The 16040-nt window shown below is 36.9% G+C and overlaps 1 protein-coding gene across 1 annotated transcript in view; it reads left to right on the forward strand.

The window, feature by feature from the left end:
• Positions 1 to 16040, forward strand: part of SIPA1L1 (signal induced proliferation associated 1 like 1) — a 340124-nt gene that overhangs the window by 128013 nt on the left and 196071 nt on the right. The window contains 1 exon segment of the mRNA XM_032482300.1: positions 13343 to 13489. The gene's annotated coding sequence lies outside the window, so the exon portion shown is untranslated.

Consider the following 16040-nt stretch of genomic DNA (forward strand, 5'->3'; position numbering starts at 1 on the left):
TCTAACAGGTTAGTTTTAAGGTACTAAGATTCATTGTCTGATATGTTCTTCAGTTTTATGTAGATGAGTCAGAAATTTCCCTTGGGGGACAGAGTAACCGTCGGTAACCCTAACGATGAGCGATGAGCGAGATACGACTCCTGACAGCTCTCACTGGGGCTGGAAGGCAGTTTATCAAATGATACGTACCGTCACATTTGTGATATGCAAGCAGATTATTGGTTATCGAAATAATGGCGTAATTCTTCCCTGTCTCATTCATCACACCCAGGTCTAAGGTTTACGTAGAGTGTGTTCAGAAAGAAGTTAATCGGGTAAGGATGGGGTTGGGAAGGAGTTATCACTAGCTTTTTTAATGATCAGAGAAACAAACGTATTAAGCTTGCATGGATATGTTTGTATTGTCTAATTCTCAATAATTGCCGTTTGTCCAAAATGGAAACAAAATGGTCAGCTTGAAGTTTTAACTATTTGAATTATTTAGACTTCATTAAAAAAAAAACCATTAAGGGCAAATTTTTTTTCTTCATGATTTAAAAAGGTAAAATAAATATATTTTTTTAATGCAGCTGAATGTTATCAGTTTTACTGACACCTTTGTGTGATAAGATTACTTTGTTTGGACCTCCCTCAAGCAACTAAAGTAAGAGTCCAACTGGACAATACTCACCAGTCATTTAAATGTTTGTCTGAGGCTGATACCTTTAACAATTAGTGTTTAACGTTTCTTTTTGGTACCTTTAGCAATACAAAATCACATATTTTTTTGTGACCCACTTGTGTTAATAATACTGTTTTTTACGTCAAAAGAAATATTTTTGAAAAAGAGAGAATACAGGGTTTTTTGCTTGCTTTTTGCTTATAAAAGATCAGAATATATTATATATACTCTGTGTGTACACACGCATGTGTAGTCCATGTTATTGTAGTAATTGCTGTGTTTCCAACAGAGGGCTGCTGTGAATATTTTGGCATTGCACAAGTGACGTTTGGGAGTCTCTAATATTACCATGATACTAGCTAGGATAGATGTGTCATACAGTGACATTGTTTGACACCTTTGTCGAGGTATTTATAATTTTTTCTTTGCTGTGTACCTATTTGGGCAAAAGCGAAACACTTACTCGCTATAGTCATTTTTCATCATAACATAAAAGCTGAAACTAAGAAAAGTAGACTTCCCCTCAAATAGGGAGCCTTAGGTTATGAGTAGCTGCCTAATGATGTATATATATTATGGAGAGCATTTTCGAGGTTAATAGGGATCAAGATGCCTGTTTCTATTACTAGGAAGTTTGTTCATTTAAACTAGTAACAATAATATTTATACTGTCTTATATTTTAATAATACACTGAGTGCTTAAGTAATAAACATTCTTTATGATCCTCAGAATTATCCTTTCAAATAGACAGGATATCCATATTTAAAAATAAAAAGAAATCAAATCCCTATATTAGATACATTTCTAACCTATGGGAGAGGAAGTGTCAACTCCAAGTAGATTTTCAGCTGTCTCTTCATCAGTCTGGATTTTGTTTTCCTAGTAAAGTCTTCATTACAACAGAAAGTCAAGCAAAACTAAATGTGGCTCTTGGAAACTGAGCTATCTTTGGGAGCAGTTCTCTGAAGTTTAAATTACAGTTGTTCCCCTTGGTGGCGATCATAATTCACTTGCTTTTTTCCTTGAGTACCTTCTTTGTGTCAGGCATCATCCTACCAGCCTTCAGGGACACTGTATTTCCCCTAAACTGACACCATAGTTGTCTTCATGGCACTTAGGGCTTAGTGGAAGAGACATGAACAAATACTCTGGTCACACAAGTAGATATATATATATATATATAAACTAGTGAGTGCTCTGGAATCAGTATACTCATGTGTTTCCATTAGTGTAAAGGAGCAACCTGGTGTTTCATTTAAACACACACACACACACACACACTTGAGAAGCAGGAGGTGGGGTTTGAGGGCTACATTTTCAGCAAATTATACATGAAAGCAAATTATTGGGGGGAAAATGTGGAAAAAAGAAATCAAACTATTTGAAAATATGAAAAGGTTCCTGATAATCTTCATTTAGTTCAGGGTGTGTATGGGGTGAAGGTGGGAGGGGATGAGGCAGGGGTAATGAGAGAAGCCCTCCTGAGAAAGATGAGTGGAGACTCTCCACACTGGGACTTGGGACGCAGGAAAATATCTCAGACAGACCCCCCACTCCTGACAGGAAAGCTGAGTGTGTTTGTCAGCTTACAGACTGGTGTGGCTGGAGCATCGTCACTGGGGACATGGTGCCTTCAACACTGGAAAGATTGGCTTTCAGACCATGTCAGGGACTTTTACTTTTGTGCCCCAGTGTAATGAGAAGCCATCGAATCGCTTCAGATGAGGATGTATAGTGTTTTTGCAAAGGCCACCTGGTCGCTGTGTTGAGAGCGTATTAGAAGGTGGTGAGAGTGGAGACAAGGAGATAGTGAAGTTAGCCATTTCTTACTGATACTATCCTGGGACGTGAAGGGGTGGACTGCTTTTATTTTTTTCCCACAAACTAGAGCTGGAATTTTTAGTTTTTGCATTTGGATGACCTTTAGCACTCTTTCCGAGGAGAGCGTGGGCTCTCCTTGAGGTCCTGCGGTTTGGTCTTATTCCCTGCCATATGCCTGTAACCTTGAGCAGAGCTCGACGCAGAGAAAGTGCTCAATAAATATTTCTGAGCTGACCGATTGGATTGATGGCCTGAGAAAAATGCACTTCTGTTTTCTGCTCATCCAGGTCTGTCAGCACCTCACCTCTGCCACCGGGCGGTCAGACAGTATTTAAACCCGTCATTTGGAGACGGGCCGTCGCAGCCAGGTCCATGCAGATTCCTGTCCTTGACAGCAAGCCCTTTGTTTGGATACTTGGGGAATTACTGGCTACTTCCAGGGCTGAAAATACAAAGAAATGGTATATTAGCTTCGTTTTTTGTGTTAGCAGCCTGATGGCACGGCTGCAAAAAGGACTTTGGCAGTAAGGAACAAGTGTGGATTGCTAAAAGCTTCAGGGGAGGTCAGGCACGCCAGAATATAGGAACATGGCGTTGGTTTTATTAGTCCAGAAGTTTTAAATTTCAGGATAATCATGCTTTTCCAACTGTCTAAAGGATCAACTTGATGTTTTATTAAAAAAAAAGAAGATATTATAAAGCCTATATAATTTTATTCCTTCAAGGATTAAGATAAAATTAAAATGTATCAACACTTGGAAAATGTGTCAGGTATTTTAAGATGAATAAATTTTAGTTCAGCAAGTTATTTTCTTTTGTTAATCTTTAAATGGACATATTTAGTGCCTTGTTTGTGTTTGTTAATTCCATTGAAGAACTTTCGTACTCCTGATTACTGATAATTTAGACAAACCACGCTAAGGAAAACTCCAAGGTTTAATACTTACCGCACAAAGAGCACATTGGTTCTTGGTTTTAAATGTGAGTTGTCTGGTTGGGTACTATGTGTGTGTGGGTATTGAAAATCTAGAAAATTGAGGCTTGGAAAGCTATTAGTTTCAAGTCTTCCTTTCTCATTTGGATACCTTTAATTTTTTGTTTGGTTGTTTTTTTGCCTTGTTTGATTAGCTAGAACCTCCAGGAGAATGTTTAATAGAAATGGTGAGAGTGAACATCCTTATCTTGTTTCTGATGTTGGAGGAATGAATGCTGTCTGTCTTACACCATTAAGTGCGATGTGTTAGCTGTAGGTTTTGAACAAATACCTTCAAGGGTTGAAGATATTCCCTTCTGTTCTGAGTTTGCTGAATTTTTTCTTTTTCAAAATCATGAGTGGATGTTGTATATATTAATATGATCATGTTGCTTTTTGTCCTTTACTATATTAATATATTGTATTAAATGAATTAGTTTTCACATGTTGTATTATGTTAATTGATTTTCAGATGTTATCAAACTTGCATTCCTGAGATGAATTCCATTTGGTGACAGTATCTGATCTTTTTTAGGGGTTGCTGGATTTGGTTTACTAATTGAATTTTGTGTGTGTATGTATTCACGAGGGATGTTGATATGTTGTTTTCTGGTTTTTTTTGTTTTTTTTTTTGATGTCTTTGGCTTTGGTATCAGGGTAGTGTTGAATTCATAGAATCAGTTGGGAAGTGTTCTCTGTCTTCTAGAAGAGCTTGTGAAGAACTGGCATTGTTCTTTAAATACGTGATGGAATTCAGCAGTGACACCATCTGGGCCTGGAATTTTCTTTGTGGGAAGATTGTTAATTACTAATTGAATTTCTTGTTACCGGTCTGTTCAGATTTTCTGTTTCTTCTTGAATCAGTTTTCATAATTTCTATCTTTCTAGGAATTGGTCTGTCTTATCTAGATTGTCTAATTTGGTGGTACACAGTTTTTCATAATATCCCCTTATAATCTTTTTCTATAGGATCGATAGTGATGCCTCCTCTTTCCTTCCTGATTTTGGTAATCGGTGTCTTTTTCAATTTTTCTTGGTCAGTTTAAATAAAAGTTGGTTAATTTTATTGACCTTTTAAAAGAATCAACTCCGGTTTCATTGTTCTTTCTTCTCTATTGTTTCTCTGTTTTCAGTTTCATTGATTTTTGCTCTAAACTTAAATTTCCTTCCTTTTTTTTTTTTTTTTTTTGCTTTGGGTTTTGTTTGCTCTTTATCTAGTTCAAAGTGGAAACGAATTGAAAATTTTATTTTCTAACATGGGCTTAAGTTTAAAGCTATAAAATTCTCCCTAACAACTGATTTAGCTACATCTTATAAATGTTCACATTTTTTTGTGCTTGTTTTCGTTCAGTTCAAAATATTTCTTAGTTTTGCTTGAGTTTTTTTTCTTCAACTGAGGGATTGTTTAGAAATTATTGTTTAATTTCCAAGTATTTGGAGATTTCCTAAGTTTCTTTTGGTTGTGATTTAATTCTTTGGAGTCCCAAACATATTTTGTATTATTTCAGTCTTAAAATTTATTGAGATATGTTTTGTGACATTGCAAATGGTCTATCTCGAGCCTTGAAAAGAATGTGTATTCTACTGTTGTTAGAGTATTCTGTCAATGCCAGTATGGTGAATTGTACTGTTCAAGTATTTATACCTTTTGTGATTTTTTGTCTAGTTGTTCTGTCATTTATTTAGAGTGTTGAAGTCTCTGATTATTGTTGAACGGTCTGTTTCTCCTTTCTGTTCTGTCCATTTTGTTTCATTTGTTTTGGGGCTCTGTTGTTAGATGGCATATGCATTTATAACTATTCTGTCTCCCTGGTTCATTAACCCTTTTATTATTATAAACTGTCCCTCTTTTTCTCCAGTAATACTTTTGTCATAAAGTCCACTTTGCCTAATAATAGTACAGCTGCTCCAGTTTTCTTATGATTACTGCTTATGGTATATGTTTTTTCTTTTTTTTTGAAGGCTGTCGAAATCAGTCATATGTCAATATGAGAATGTTGCAACTAATCCTTTCTTCAAATCTGCTACTTTTCATAGCATTTTATTTATATACTTGATAATGAGTTAAAGTAAAAGGAGGACCCTCTTGAAATTATCACACACTTTTAAACGCGTATGTGTACAGTGCTGGAAATTTTAACGCATAGTTAGATTCCCATAACCTCCATCCCCATCCAGATTCAGAACAGTTTCGTAACCCCACAGCTCTCCTGCTGTCCCTTCTGTCTTCACCTCATCCCACTCAAATCCTCTGGCAATCACTGATCTGTACTCCAGTCCTAGAGTTTTGGTTTTTTTGAGAATGTCATTTAACTTCATAAATTAGAATGTCATATAAAGAAAATGTCATTTAACTTCATAAATTAGAATGTCATGTACAGTAGTTAACTTTCTAAGATTAGCATGCCTTTGAGATTCATCCGAGTCACTGCATGAATCAGTAGTTCCTTGCTTTTTAGTGATGAGTGGGTCCACCAGTTCGTTTATACACTGAAGGACACTTGGGTTGTTTCCAATTCGGATAATTATCAGTAGAGCTGCTGTACACATGTGTCTTCAGGTTTTTCTGTTAATGTAAGTTTTCATTTTTCTTGGGTAGAGACCCAGCCGTGTGATTTCTGGATCATAGGATAAGTTTCTGTCTGACTTTCAAAGAAACTGCCAAACTGCTTTCAAGAGTGGCTGCACCATTTTGCATTCCCCCCAGCAGTGTTGAGAGTCCTCCTTGCCTCCTGTCCTGGCCACTACTTGCTGCCAGTGTTTTTCACTTTAGCTGTCCTGACAGGTGTGTAGCAGTACCTACCTTGTCATGGTTCTAACTTGCACTTCCCTAATGGTGAATTATTTTAAACATTTTTTTCTGTATTTGCCATCTTTATATCCTCTTGGTGAAACGTCCTGTTGAAGCTTCCGATTTTCTATGTGAAGGATTCCTGAGAAAAATTATTTTAGGTACACTGAATATGATCTTTTCTCGATAATGGAGGTCACTGTCTGAACTGTAATTACAAGATGGGTTTGGAATTCTGGGAAGCTCTTGAGGACCGTTGAGCGATGTTACGCGACCTAACGTCTCTTTGGGGCTTTATTCTCTGCTGTTGCTGCGCCTGATTCTGGCGGCAGCCCCTCTCCCGTCCCCTTTCTGGTTTACTGCTTTTACAAAATGATCCTGAGTAAGCCTGTTAGAATTGCATTCGCAGGAGACGAGTGGAGTGCCTCTCAGTAAATGCTGCAGGAGCTCTTCTCTAAGTAAAGGACGTAAACTCTGCAATGTCTGTTCCAGTGCTTTCCAAATGGGCCATGAAACCGAGATGAGGGGTTTGTGAATGTGACTCGGTACTTGCTCCATGTGTTGTTTATAGGCTGAATAAACAATATAACTCACAATATCGATTCTCCTGTTATGCGGAAGTCATGTAGATACTGCTGGGCAACCCTGGATTCGTTATAATCCACCCCCCCCAGTGTAGTTTCTCTACTATCTCTTTTGCTTCTTTCCTTTTTATTGGCCATTGTGGGGTGAGTAGAAGTTGCAGATGGATCTTTCCCAATAAGCTAGACATTGATGCTTATGTCAGGACAGGATGATGAAGTATGATTTTTTGGTTTGTGCAGTTTAACCTAAGGTGAGTGGTTAATCAACTTTTTTTTTTTTTTACAAGACTTATATCAATTTTTGATGATGCAGTCTGGCATATTTCTGTTGAAAGACTTCTTGTGAAAGGATACTGGTAAGCTCTTCGAATTCTTCAGAGGAGAGGGCCTATATGAATTGTTATGAACACCAACCGAAGCTAAACTAAAAACTGACAAGAAAAAGTATATTCTTTGAGTAAATGTTGCATAAATGAGATGTTTATGTCACGGGCTCCAGGGCTGATTCTTTTCCCATATTCATCATGTCATTTTGGTGCATTCATTATAAATAAAAGGTGATTAGTGGCTTGGTGGTTCAATACAAAGATTATAAAAATAGAAAAAGAAACTGTTCCTATACATGTACTTTATATAAGCACAATGTCTGCTTGTATATGCTTGATCAGATTCTTACTTAAGTCTCCAAAGTACTTTCTTGCTTTGCATGCTTCATACTGTCAAGCAAGTTCTTGTCCAAAGAATATGCAATTATATCATAATAGTATAATTTGTTATGCAGTTATCATATCTTAAATTATCAACCTAACAGCTTTATTTTCCTCAGTTATTTTTGGTTCTCATTTCAAGATATGAAAATAGTAATTCCTTCTGTGTTAATAGAGATTCTCTGGGCAAAAATACAAAAAAGTTGTCAATGTCCTAAATTATCAGCATCCTCACTTTAATTATGAGTTATTTGGGGATGTAATTTATTTGGGGGGCTCTTTTAATCACCTTTACTTAGATCCCCAAATTTCTTCATGATTTTCAAATAAAATCTGTCTTTCTGAACCATTGCTCAAAATTATTTGAATAAGAGTAGAAATTTAAAATGTTATTGACTGGGATGTATGTCATTAATATGAGATGTGTCCTGCTAGAAACCAGGGATCTGGTTCCTAATCATTTCACACTAAAAATGATCCTAAAAATTTTTTTTATTGGATAGTTATCTATACTGAGTTTGTGACAAATTAAAATCTTTGCATATGCTTATTTAAAATGATTAACAAACAGGCCAATATGTTAATTGAAAGTAGTCTAAATGTTCCTATTTTTACATTTGGATAGTAGTATTTGCATTCCATTGAAATCAATCATAAAGGAAGAAATTGACAAATTGAACTACATTAAAAACTAATAATTTCTCTTTATTGAAAAACATTGTTAAGAGAGTGAAAAGACAAGCCACACAATGAAGTGGAGATCTTTGCGATATACTGTGTACATGTCCAACAGAGCACTCATATCCACGTTATGTAAAAAACTATCGATCAGTAGAAGCCAGACCCTCCGTTCCCTCTTACCCTCCCCCTTGGCCAAAGGCTTGAGACTTGAATGCACAGTTCATAAAAGAAGATACTCCACTGGCCAATAAGCCTTTTGAAAGGCTCTCGAAATCATGTCTTATAAGGAAAATGCAAATTAAAAACATAATGATGTACTATTATATTCTCAACAGGATGACAAATGAAAAAGACTGGTAATTCTAGGTGTGGAGCAGCTGGAACTCATGTACACTGCTGGTGAGAGTGTAAATTCGTACCATCTTTGATCCAGCAGTTTCACTCCCAGGCATGTACAGACCCAACAGAAACACACGCACCTGTGCGCCCGAAGAGCATGGCCAGAAATACTCATAACAGCGTTATTTGAACTCATGCCAAACTAGAAAAAATTGAAGTGTTCCTCAGTAGTAAATGGAGAAATATGATGTGGAATGTTCACGGAACAGTACTTAACGCTTCCTGTTACAACGCAGGTTCACAAATGTTGAGGGAAAGGTAGCATGCTCTGTGACCTCATTAAAATAAATTGCTTTCCAACCTCATACTTCTCTTTGTGCTATAAAATGTCCTGTTCAAAAACAGGCAGAATCAATCTCTGTGGTGCTTGAAGTCATAATGGTTACTGGCTTTTGAAGTTACTGAGGACCTCTTTGAAGGTGGCTTTTGAGAGGCTGGTAATGATCGTACCTGGCTGAGTGGTACTTACATAGGTGGTTTTTCTTTGTGAAAACTCTTAAAAGATGTACACGTAGGATTTACGTACTTCCATATATATTTCAATTTTTATGACAGTCTACTTTTAAAAATCCATTGAACCTAACTTTTCCTTTTCTTCTACCTACTACGTCCTGAAATGGGAACTAGGAACTAGAATTCTTTAGAGTGAGCCATAATAGTTCTTAAAAATCCTTTTACCTTCAAGGGCTGATGCTTTTCTTTGCCAGCTTTGGTTTTACTACTGTTAAGGATAGTAGTAAAGGGTCTTTGTGATCTTTGTGAAAGCTGAATAGTTTGAAGGGTCAGAAACAAAATTTCTTGGTTATTAGGTTAGGAATAAACTAGAGTGAGTTTATTAGATATGAAAACCTGTCAGAGTTTAAAAAATTTTACAGAGAACTAAAAGTGCTACTAAGGTCTTATTACTACTGATCCTGTTAGTCTAGAAACATCTCTGTTGGTCCAGCGAAAATATTTTTCACTGTCAGTAATGGAAATCTGGTTACGGTCTAATGTACCTCTTAGTTAACAGTGTGTTTTTCTCGTCCTTATGTTCTCATAAAACTCTTCTAATACTTACCGTCCTCTGCCACGTGTTACAGGTCTTTCTGTTTCTCTCTCCTGTATGCTGTCATTTTCTTGAGGCAGGAACTGTTTATTTCTCCCAACATAATGCATTGCTTATATTAAATAGTCAGAAAACGTTGATTGCCTTCACATTTTATAGAAGAATAAGATACTAGAAGTTTTGAATTCTACTGCATATTCCCCTTTTCTCTTATTTCAGACGAAATTAGTTGCAATTTCTTGCATGATGATGATGTAACATCTTTCCTGGTTGGTGCTCTTGAAATTTCATAGCCACCATAACCTCTGACCTCCACTGAAAAAAAGTGCTTAGTAGGTATCAGCATGATGAATTTTGCCAGTGTGTAGCCACAAACAGTGTAAATAATATTTTTAAATTGGATTTGGCGTTGCTACGTTTGATAGTATAGCTCATTTTATACTAAGAACCATGCTATTTGAAAATGCTTTGAAAGTTACAGAGTTCGTGTAACTAGAAGTTCGTGAAGGAATTTTCTGGCATGGTACCTATTTTGGCTTTGATATAGAGCCCATGTTGATATTCAGAATCACTTTAAAATGTTTTATGAGTAAATTGATTATGCTGAAGAAACATTTTAAGATGCTGACTTCATTGATTTGATTATCTTACACATTTCTAATAGAATAGGCAAGGGTAAAATTAATCTATTAGCTGGCAAGTTTGGTTTCCTTTTAAAACGTTAAAAAAATTTGTAGTGCATCCCAGTTTGGAGTGGCTCATTGTTGCCATTACAGTAATTGCCAGAGAAGCTTGATGCTGTAAATGTTTCAAGAACTTTTATCTTTACGTATTTGTTAAGGTTAAAACACCAGTGAACTGACCAGTTAAAATTGTTGATATGCATATATATATATATATATATATATATATATATACTTGTTTACTTTAGCAAAGTCTTTATTTTAGAGTAATTTTAGATTTGCAGAAAAGTTGGGATGGGAATATGTATTTTAAAATGCCTAATTGCTAGGCCCTTTAATTAGCATGTCTGTTAAAAATTTAAGAGGTTTAGTAAAATGTTCTTGCCTCTGATTTTTGTTCAATAGGACAGTATTTTGTTCTAACATACTGTGTTTAAGTTTAAGTGGAAGTGTGCTCTTTCAGTTGTCCTTTTGCCTTAAATGTCACTTTTCCTGTGTAAAATGGCTATCAGTTACCTGGAGAGCTGTGAAACGTGAATGTGTATATATGTGATTTATGCTCTGCCTTTATGAGCTTGGAGAAACTTTACTGAATCAGGACCATGGGGATCATTTAATTATAGAAGCAGAAATCTGCCCGGTGAACTGTTCACAATTTTGTATTTTTATAAAGTTAAAAAAGTAGTTTAAAGTTGCATATGCCAAGCTTCTCTCCCCCTCTCCTCTTTTCTACTGTAGGTATGTAATAATGCCAGGGAGTAATTGGTAAGGACAGATACTGCATTTCATTTAAGTTAAGATGCCTTTAATTGTGAGATGCATCATTATTCTGTGTTCCATTAAGGAAGAGACCATAGCTTTTTGAACTATGGCACGATGCTAAGATGCCATTGACTATAAGATACATCTTTATTTTATGATGTTAAATGGAAGGAAAATGTGAATTTTAGATCGATGCAAAACGCTCATCACACGAACACAGTTACTTTATTTGGAGTTTAACTTAGGACCTCTAGCTTTTTTAGAAGTCAGTGTATCACTTACTTGCATCATGCTGCTTGCATTTATGCTAAAATACACTTGGCGACATGTTCTAAGCGGTGCCTCTTACTTTAAGAAGATACCAAAATTTTCATTGAAGTATTTTTTCTTAAGACAAATTAGGGTGCTTTTCAAGGACGGAATAAAAAACCACATTCCACTCCATATGAGTGCTTGTGCTGTGGCCTCCAGAGCTGTTTCACAGTGTTCCTTCTCTTCAGAATTTTCAATTCTCTTTACTGGTTACTCACTCTCCTTCTAGTTTATAGCCTAAAAAATCGTTCTCAAGCCTAGTTCTTCCCCAGGCTGCTGTCACCTTTCTTTTCTCCAGGAAATTACTACCTGTTTCTCCTTTCTCAGCATGGCCTGAGTCACACACTCCCTCACCTCTGTTACTAATGACAGTTCTCTGCATAAGGTTTACGTCTCTACCATTTTGTTGAAGCTGTTCTCTTGGAGGCTTCTGGAAGCTTCCTAATTTTCTAAGTCTGTTTCCCTCTTTGAAGTTCATTTGTTACAATTCATCTTTACTGCTCTTCCCATCTATATCCTCCCTCCTTAGAACTATGGCTACAGTTTTTGTCTCTCTGCCACGTTTATAGAATCGCACTGCTGGACTTTCTTCCTATTTCCTCTGCTCTGTATTGTTAAAAGACTATGGAAACATTAAAAAAAAATTTCTGTTGTCGGACAGTTGACTTGTTTCCAGATTCTTTATCTGTTTTGTTTAAAAAACATTGTAGTAGAGTGTATGTTCATCCAGACCCATTTCGAAGAGCGCCATTGGTTACTTAGCCATCAATTACAAGGGTTATGAGCATTTTGCTGAACGTTACCTCCTTTTATAGGTGACACCCCAATTTACAGTGCCGTAAGGATTTTGAATACGGGCTTATTAGTGTCAAACATACGAAAATTATTTTGTTAATTTAATAGCTGTAAATGGACAAAATACTACTTTGCTAATTTAATAGTTCTAAAATGATGGCTACTTCATTTTTGCTTTAATGATTATTTCTTGATTATTAGTGAGGATGGGCATTTTCACATCTACTTTATATTGTTTCTATTTCCTTATGAATTCTACCCCTCTGCTTTATCCCACTCATCTATGTAGTAATCCAATATGAAAGCTATTACAGAGAAACCTGTCTTAGATTCAGGATTTCCAAATTACCCTCTTTTTAAGCCAAATTTGCAGAGATATTCCTATTTATTCACAGTCTGATGGCTTTTGCCAATGTGCTGCTTTAAATTTATGTGTATCTTTTAGTGTTAAATAGACCTTTTTCCTCTCCTCATTACATAGAAATTTGGAGGGAAAGCCTGGTAACTTACTCCTTTTGACCAGTTTCGTTATTATGATACACAAATTATTCTCTGACAATTTGTTGTTAAATTGTACCTAATATTTTTTTCTGCCTCTGTTCTTTATTTGAAAATGCTTTTTAACATGAAAGATAAACTTTAATTTAGATATCATATTGACAATTCTGGTGAATGAAAACTGGCTTTTAAGAACTTGGTATAAAATTTATATTGATAGTAATTAAAAGACACATCTTTCCATATTAGCCTTAACTAATTGACATGTAGTACAGTTTCATGGGGAGTTTAGATTTGACTTGTTTTTGTTGCTAGATAAATTACTTTACAATGCACTCTCATCTCTTTCTAGAGCCCTGGTCTCACAACTGAATTAATTTTTGCTGTGAGCTGTGCACCATCAGCTTAATTCATTTTGAACTCTTACTTAAACCTGTCACTCTTTGAACTTACCCTCCACTTACTAACCTTTCTTTTACTGACTTGAGTTATAAGTATTTCCTAAAGGCCCATCCGCAGTTGCCATCTCCTTTTATACCTTCTTTTTTGTGAGCTCACCCCCTTCCATTGTAACCTACTTCAGACCCACCTTAAACCACAGCTCTGTCCCTGTCTTCTCTTACCAGCCGGAGACCCTGTTTTCAACTTGGTTCCTGATTCTGTTCTTCTACAGTAGATCCACAGGCTTCAGTGACTCGCCAACAATGTAAATGAGCAAAAACAGGCCTTTGGAGAAGAAAACAATATTTTTCTACACTAACAAAAACAGCAGGGTAAGTGGAGTGATCAGTGGCCGTTGATGTAGGCTCAGGGTCAGGAAGACCGTTGTGGGTGGTGGGAGGTGGGAGGGTGCACGTCCCATGCTGGCTGTTTGGCTCTGGCCATTGTTGCTGTTTGGGAATGTTGGCCCAAAGTTACCAGATCTCCCAGGTTCTCAAGAGAAGCTATAAATCAGGATTTTACATGTTCAATACGCTGGACTTTCAAGGATGGATTGAATTTTTGTGAAACACGGCATGGGCCAAAGAAAAGATGCCCATGGACCAAGTTCAATGTATAGGCTCTTAGTTAATAATCTCTTTCTGTAGAGACACTTTAAATTTTGTCCAGCATCATCCAGTTCTCCCCCATTTCCCACCCTTCCCTCTTACTTCATTGTTCATCTAATGGGAGAACCAACCACCCACTTATTTAAGCCAGGAAATTCTAGATCATCATTGACACCTTCTTACCTTATTACTTCTTTATTTTGGAGGAGTGTTTGAGTCAAAGGAAAAGCTTTTTATGAATTAAAGGAGACTGGGACATGTTTCTAGGCAAAAAGGAAGGGGCCAAAGAGAGAGGATAATGGACAGAGCGTAGTATGTCCACTGGGGGTGGGATCTGGGGTGTAGAATCCAACTAAGACTTCCATGATCTGATGTTGATCACCCTTCGTACTTTTATTTCCCAAGAATCTTGTTTTAACCAAAAATAATCATTTTCTCTCTCTCTTTTTTTTTTGTGGATATCATATTTCCTTGAATTTCTTGAGGAAAATTATTATACTTTAAAAGCATGTTTATTGTTTTCTTATGTTCACTCTTTTTCCTTAGGCATTCTTGAATTTGATGCTCCTGTCCATGTAACTGACTTTCATAGAATGGCGATTGTGTAGGGGAGGTAACGCTTTTCTTCTACCTTCTTAAGGCCTCTGACTGTGCCTGAGAATTAAGTTCACACAAGACAGATTAACAGGAGAAAAGCATATGCTTTTTTTTTTTTTTTGGTACCTGGGAACTTTGACAGGAAAATGACAACCCAAAGAACCAGTTAGGCTTAAATGTTTATATAATCAGGTTGAACAAAGAGTAGCGATTGTGAAAAAAAATAACTAAAGTGTAGAGGAGGCTAAAGGAAGATAACAGGGTTATTTTCAAAAAGTTTGTACAGATTCTTCTCAGCCTCGACCCTGTCTCTGGTGATCAAAATGTTCTTTTCTTCCAGGTTCAGGGAGGGCATCTTTCACGTGGGAGTTTTTATCTCCTGTTTTCAGGAGGAAAAGGGGAGGTCAGAGGGCCTTTCTTGCACCTGTTGTTTTTAAGTGCCTTTAGCTCAAAATAGTCAGTATGCGAGATCAGCATGTTTTCGAGTAGCATGCTCTAAACCCCTTCAGTTGTCTCTCATGGATTTATGTATCGTAAATGATAGAACCAAAAGTTTGAATTCAGCGATGTTGAGATGGTCCACCTGGTAGTACCTTTAGGCTCTGATTTACAGTAACCGTGGTGGGTGGGCCAGCCATATGGGGTAGGGTGGATTTCCCCAGGAGATGTGTGGGTTCCTTGCCTTCGAAGGGCAGGTAAACTATGTTATGTTACCTGGGATGTTGTCCAGCTTCTCTAGTCCCAACGATCACTCTGGCTGTTTCTTTAGTCCCAAGGGTCAGTGTGGTCTTACTCTAGGGGCTAGTAGCTTCCCATAGGAGAGAAGGGACTGATGCAGGTATCACGTTCTTCAATCACCTGCCTCACCATCCAACGCTTGGCTGGCACTGATTTTTCTCCCAGAATCTGCTGACACTGGTTTTTAGTTTTTCCCAGGTTCTGCTAGGAAAATTTAATTGGAAGCCCATCCTCTTATTTCTAAGGGGTTCTTGGTCTCTCAGCCTTATTGAGTTTTGTCTTCAGTCTGTTCCCATATGCTTTCTATTTCTCAGAATTTCTCACTACCCTGGTCTGCTGATGTCATCTATACTGGGATTTCCTGTACTTCTGTGAAATTATTTGTAATTTTATAATTCTTGTTAAATTTTATTGAGATAGGAAAAGGGGGGAAAAAGGTAAATTTATGGGTTAGCAGTTTGGGACTAGAAATATTTTCTTTTTATACAGTTTTGTTTTTCTGTTTCTGCTTGTACCATTACCCTTTAATCTCAAATATAATACGCCGTTTGCTTTGTACGTCTGCATTGCTCATAAGGTTCTTTGGCTCAGAATATCTTTGCCCTGTTTTTCTTCTGCCCGGTAAACAGTGTTAGGGAAGCACATAGCTCAGGGACTCAAATAAAGGTATAGGTTCAAAATTGGGACCTAGTACCGCTTAGTAGCTGTGCATCTTGTAGATGTCTTTAGCAACCCCATCCCTCCTGAGAATTATGGATAATAATTGTATCTGCCTCTTAATATTGTTGCGAACAATCAGATAGGATAGTCTAGGTGAAACACCTGGGACGTAAGCCCTAAAAAGGTTAGACGAATACGTTCTTACCTAGACAGCTCTGCTCATTAGTGTCATTCTCTGTGTGTTTTGCCCCTTTTTCTTCCAGCCTTCCTCCCTCTTCCC

Source organism: Camelus ferus, chromosome 6 (assembly GCF_009834535.1).
Source record: "Camelus ferus isolate YT-003-E chromosome 6, BCGSAC_Cfer_1.0, whole genome shotgun sequence".
NCBI classification, from domain to species: Eukaryota; Metazoa; Chordata; class Mammalia; order Artiodactyla; family Camelidae; genus Camelus; species Camelus ferus.